This window comes from Ochotona curzoniae, unplaced genomic scaffold (assembly GCF_017591425.1).
Source record: "Ochotona curzoniae isolate NIBS_2020 unplaced genomic scaffold, NIBS_Ocur_1.0 contig_908, whole genome shotgun sequence".
NCBI lineage: Eukaryota > Metazoa > Chordata > Mammalia > Lagomorpha > Ochotonidae > Ochotona > Ochotona curzoniae.
Genome location: NW_024466607.1, coordinates 18,460,298 through 18,466,512, shown reverse-complemented (window position 1 = coordinate 18,466,512; position 6,215 = coordinate 18,460,298).

The following is a 6,215-nucleotide window of genomic DNA, read 5'->3' as shown; positions in this document are numbered from 1 at the left end:
GGGAATGAGAATTAAAGCAAATAAGTTGCTTGCAGTGTATACTCCCAAGCATACTTGGTGGGCACCGTGCCTGGCGGCCTTCCCCAAGTCCCTGACCCTTGTGGAGCCTCAGACACAAAACGGGGGGGGGCTCTGCAGCCTTGAGTGCTCTAGACTGGAGGCACCTGCATTATTGCCAGATGCAGAATTAGTAGAAATAGCTTCTTTTCGGCATGGAACTGAATTCCGCAGCGTGCCTTCCAGGACAAAGGCAAAAAGCACTGCTATTGACCCGGACTTGTTTCGCTAGGAGTAGGGTCGTATGCCCTTGATGAACTTTTTATATCACCTAAAAGAGAAGATAGCTTAGCTCAAATATGCACAAAGCAAACAGCATTTACCTGTTTCTGAGAATTTGCTTCAGGTTTTTGGTATCCTATCAAATTCCATGGATTTCTGGATTCGTGGGTCATCTTTCCAGCAGTTAAATACAGTAAGATGACTCTAATGTGCAGTTACCATGAGCCTGCTGCCCCAAAGAGCTAAACACTGATAAAGATTCACATTCTCATTTATACTAAAACAAAGGGGGGGGTGCAATAGGACTATGAAAAAGCATATGTTTGAAATGAAGATTGTTTATTTACTAGCCTCCCCAGTAGATGTTTCACAAAATCCAACTGCAAAAGACTTCACTGTGGGCCTGGCACGGTAGTCTAGTGGCTAAAGCCCTCGCCTTGCATGCACAGGAATCCCGTTTGAGTGCTGGTTCATGTCCCAGCAACCCCACTTCCCTTCCAGCTCCCTGCCTGAGGCCCGGGAAAGCAGTCGAGGATGGCCCAAAGCTTTAGGATCCTACACCCATGTGGGAGACCCAGAAGAAGCTCCTGGCTTCAGATCAGCTCAGCTCTGGCCATTGTGGCCATAGTGAATCAATGGACGGAAACACTTCCTCTCTGTCTCTCCTTCTCTCTGTATATTGGACTTACCAATAAAAATAAATAAATCTTAAAAAAAAAAGGTTTCACTGTAATCAGCAACTTTCACTGTAATTAGAACTTTCATAAACTAACCAGCAAGGAATTGGAGACTGTTTCCGTGGTTCTTACTGGAATACTCATATTTCAGGGAAAACAAAACACCAATTTGACTAACCTCACCTGACTGGAGTGTCCACAGTATAGAGAGAAATAAAAATAACCTTATGAATTAAGCCTGCCTTTAAAATGTGCTCCCACAGTTAACAACCACCCAATGAAATCTCTTGCTAATTTTCTACCGGCTGTGGAAGAAAAAAAAATATATCAAACCATTAAAACTAGAAATGAAACCTCAATTTCTAACGAATATAACATTCTAAAAGGTATTGGTGCTTATTTATAACTATCAAAAATGCTTGTTTATTGCAGGTGGCAAGTCAGAGCACTTGCTGTTTTAATGCACAGTACACTCTTACCATCCCAAATGTAGCCAAGCTCCCATTGTTACACAGTTACATGGCTTCAAAAACATTTTCTTGATTTATTTTTTTTTTATTGGAAAGAGAGATCAGACTTACAGAGAGAAGGAAAGACAGAGATAAAGATCTTTCATCTAGTGGTTCACTCCCCAAATGGCTGCTGTGGCCAGAGTTGAGCCAATCCAAAGCCAGGAGCTTCTTTAGGTTCTCCTGTGCAGGTGCAGGACCCTAAAGCTTTGGGCATCTTCGACATCCTTCCAAGACCATAAGCATGGAGCTGGATGGGAAGGGGAGCAGCCAGGACCATATAGTACCCGTGTAGGATCCTGGTGTTTGCACCATGAAGAGTTAGTCACTGAGCTATCGTGCTGGGACTACATGGCCTCAATTTTTAAATTCTCAAGAACACTGCTTGCATACCAATTTGTTGGAACATCTCTCATCATTACTTTAGATTGCTAAAACTGGGAAAGCTGGGTTAACGATGTGACATTTTCAAGGCTATGATGGAGAATGCAATTCAGCAGATTTCCTTCAGAGTTTCACATTTCCTAAAACAGTGGCTCAGTTGAAATGACTAGAGTCCTATTCTAGGTGGCTTTCTCCCATGTGGGCACAGTCTCAAAGCTGAGCTCCTAACTCAAGTACTGGGTAAGCCAAGTAAGTCCCAGTATGAAGTGTTTATGCTGCCACCACTGCTGAGGCAGGAGGCTTGAGCCACGGCTGTCTGTTTTGTGTGCCAGGCCTGTTGGCATCCTCTGCACCCGCTCCCCTTCCCTGCCAGCTGGCTGAACAGAACCCAAGAATAAGAGACCTGACTGGTCAATCCTCTAGGTGGTTAGCGCCACCTCCACTGGCTCCTCCACTTTTCTGCACATATGGTCCCCAACATTCTTGTAAAATCTGTCTGAATGTGAAAGACGGCACGCCACTAAGGAGTAGATAAAAATACACTCAAAGGGATGAAAAAAGTAATATCAGACAACACTTCATCAGTTGCCAGATTCCATTTTCAAAATTTCCGCCTTATGCTTCCCATCAAGAATAAAGGAGATAGTCATTGCAAAAGAAGTAAACCACTGATTTTTGGAGGTTGGGACCCATATTTAACCTTGAGTAACATTAACCAAATTGCTATTGTTGTACTGAAAACAGAAAAAGTCTGAATGCTTAATTATTAGCAAAAACAAAACAAAAGCAGCAACAACAAAAAAGCCTCTCTCTCAGGTACCTAGGTAAGGTTCCAGCATTTTCCTTAATATTCTTGTCAAGTCTAGTTAACAATTCCTCCCCTGAATGTTAACATCAGGCTCTCCCAGTGGGCTAGTGCTATGGCACATCAGGTTAAGCCGCTATTTATTACTCCATGCCATATCTAAATGTGGGTTTGAATCCTTGCTGCTCCCCTTGTGGTCCAGCAACTTGCTGGTGAGCTAGTTACAAACAAACCTATTTTCTTTCTGGTAAAACTCCAATTAAAAGAACAGGGGGTGGGGACCAGTGCATTGGCTGAATTGGCTAATCCTCTGCCTACAAGCACAGCATCCTATATGGACACCAGTTCATGTCCTGGCTGCCCTAACTCCCATCCAATTCCCCACTTGTGGCCTGGGAAAGCAGTAAAGGATAGCCCAAAGCTTTGGGACTCTGAACTCATGCAGGGGACCCAGAAGAAACTCCTGACTCCTGGCTTTGGATCAGCTCAGCTCTGGCCATTGAAACCATTTGGGGAGTGAATCAATAGATGGAAGATCTTTCTCTCTGTAAATCTTGCCTTTCTAATAAAAAAAAAAATAGAAAATTAAAAAAAAAAAAAGAACAGGGGGTATCAAATCAGAGTCAGAGCTTTTCCATCTGTTTGTACAAAGATTAAAAGTGGAGCTTTATTGGCAAAATAAATGCTTCTTTATACACTCACACATTTTAGTTTATTGCTTACAACTACTCTTTCTGTCTATAAGTAATAATGTGTTTGACTATACTAGGAAAACAGCAGTTGCCACAGAAAATTTATACATAAATAACAGAATTCAAAAGTAAAAAGCAAAGCAGTGCTTAGAATCTCATTTAAAAGCTGATTTAGTCAAATAAATGCACTTAAGTCATTCATACAAATGAGCACAAATTTAAAAAAAGACAAAATGAGAAAAATGTTCTTGAAACATTAAAGGGAACAGTTGTTCAGTGCTCAGCTTAAAAATTCAGTTTGGAATTCTCAAATCCCATATCAGTGTCTGGCCTGAGTCCTACTTCCTTCCATTCTAATTCAGCTTCCTGGTGATTCAGGTGGTGGAGGCAGGCAGCAAATGATTCAAGTGCATGGGTCTCTGCCACTCACGTGAGAGACATGGGTTGAGCTCCAGGCTCCTAGTTTCTGCCTGGCTGTTGTGAGCATGTGGGAAGGGAACCAGCAGATGGGGCAGGACACTGGCTCCAGCATCCTAGATAGGTACTGGTTCTGACTGATCCATATCTCACCCAGCTCTCCACTAATGGCCTGGGAAAGCAGTGGAGGTTAGCCAGAGCCCTTAGACCCCTGTACCCAGGTAGGAGACATGAAGAAGGCCCTGGTTCCCAGGCTCAGATCAGCCCAGCTCTGGCTGTGGCCACCGTGTGAGGTATGAACCAGCAGATGGAAGAGCTCTCTGTGTCTCTTCCGCTCCATTGTGAATTGACCAAATATATCCCAAAAAATGAGTCAGAGGCAGACTCTTAGAAGGTCAGGAATCGTTATTCACCAGCCGGCACTGCACACACGGAGGAGAGCAACCCTGATCAGCCGCGTTCAGGGATTCCTAAGCAGTGATCCTCCAATCAACTAAGCGAGCACTGGTACATGATGCCAATCATTCAATGAATCAAGCTTACATCAATACACAACACAAATGATCTGATCAATTGCAATGGCATTGAACAGACACCCAGTTTAAGGCACTTAAAATATTCAATCAGTAAGAATTGCATCCTGTTACCAGAAATGCCCTGTGGGTTCTTTCCTCAGCTTAGTATAGAAATAAGAAGCCGGGAATCTGTTGCAGACAGAAAAGTTCATTTGCGAAGGGACCAGGTGAACAGGGAAGGGGGAGGGAATGCGGAAGCACCTCCGGAGAGAAAGCCAGGAGGTGGGGCGCCTCTCGAAAGGGGAGGGAGAGAGCGAGACCAAAGGTTTGAGGAAGGGTCTTGGGATTGTGAGCATTCCCTGACCCCTCCTTGTTGGGCGGGGAATCTACAGGTAAGATATTTCCCATTGGTGGTCTCTTAATTAGTTAGAAAATGGGTGGGCAATGCTGGTGCCGCCCACCAAGACCTCAGCAGGCCTGGGTGGTCTCAATCTCACCTAGCAGCCAACTGCAGAACCAGGCAAACAGGACCTTCCAATTCTGTTTACAGAAAACAATTTGAGTTAATCAGATTATTGCTTACTGCCTGAGGAGTAAAAGAAAACCAAGATCCCATCCTGGAATGAGATAAGCACTTTCACTTCACTTCCCAAGAACACAAGGTTATGGCAAAGGTCTGATTGCTGACATGTCCCAAGAGTGTTTAAGAAGACCTTACTTTCTATTGTCGTCTGAGGAGTCAGACAGGATAAGGGCAGCAAGCAGTTAAGGTGTTTCTGGTCCCTGGTGAAGTTACCTTTAAGATGTTAATTGTGCTCCTCTGGTAAAACTATCTTTTTTTAGAAAAATTTTTTTATTATTTTTTTTTATTGGAAAGGCGGATATACAGAGAGGAAGATCTTCCATCCGATGATTCACTCCCCAAGTGAGCGCAACGGCCGATGCTATGCTGATCCGAAGCCAGGAGCCTCTTCCGGGTCTCCCACGTGGGTGCAGGGTCCCAAAGCCTTGGGCTGTCCTCGACTGCTTTCCCAGGCCACAGGCAGGGAGCTGGAAGGGAAGCGGGGCTGCCGGGATTAGAACCGGCGCCCATATGGGATCTGGGCGTGCAAGGCGAGGATCTTAACCACTGCGCCACCGCGCCGGGCCCAAAACTATCTTTTACACTGCAAAAGAACAGGGCTCCCTAAACATCTGAATCCCTGTCCCTTAGCTAGCAGACTGGCCCACCTGGGTCGCTGTCAAAGGAATGACCCCACCTCAGTTTATCTTCAGGATGGAGGAAGGAAGCTACTGGCCTCACCTTTTGTTTGGGGGCAAGGCAGTAAAAATTATTTCTGCCCTTGAGGGTGAGTCACGTAAACCCTCTCCCAGACAAGGTGCATAAAAGACACCCTTTCCATCATTTCTTCCGGTGCTTCTTCTTTCTCCTGCCACTATGGCAGGAGCTCTAGGGTTTTTCTTCCTCCTCCCTTGAAGCCCCCTCCTGTCACTAAGGCAGGAATTTTTAATTTCCTAAATAAATCATACTTTACAAACTAAACTGTGTCTGCAAGAAAATTCCTGCGAGACAAGAGTTGAGGCTGCTGCTGTATTTGGGGTCCAAAAAACCCTGCAACAACAGTAACTTAAGAGAAATAGTTTTTAAAAATTTAAAGGAGTAAGGCGGACAGGGTTCCTGACCCTTAAGATCTTCTGAGGAAGGTAAGAACATGATGAAATAAAATCATATCACAGCATGATAAACGCTATGAAGAAAACAGTCATGGGGATAAACTGCCAAGTAGGATATTGGAACAAGGAGTCAGATGTGTAAGAGATCAGCTAAGAGCAGTTGTAGAATTCTGGACATGAGAAACTACGGGATGTCCATACAACTAAGATAACAGTGTTGTCAGTTGCCACGGCGCAGCGTGGGTGATATGCGTGACTACTGT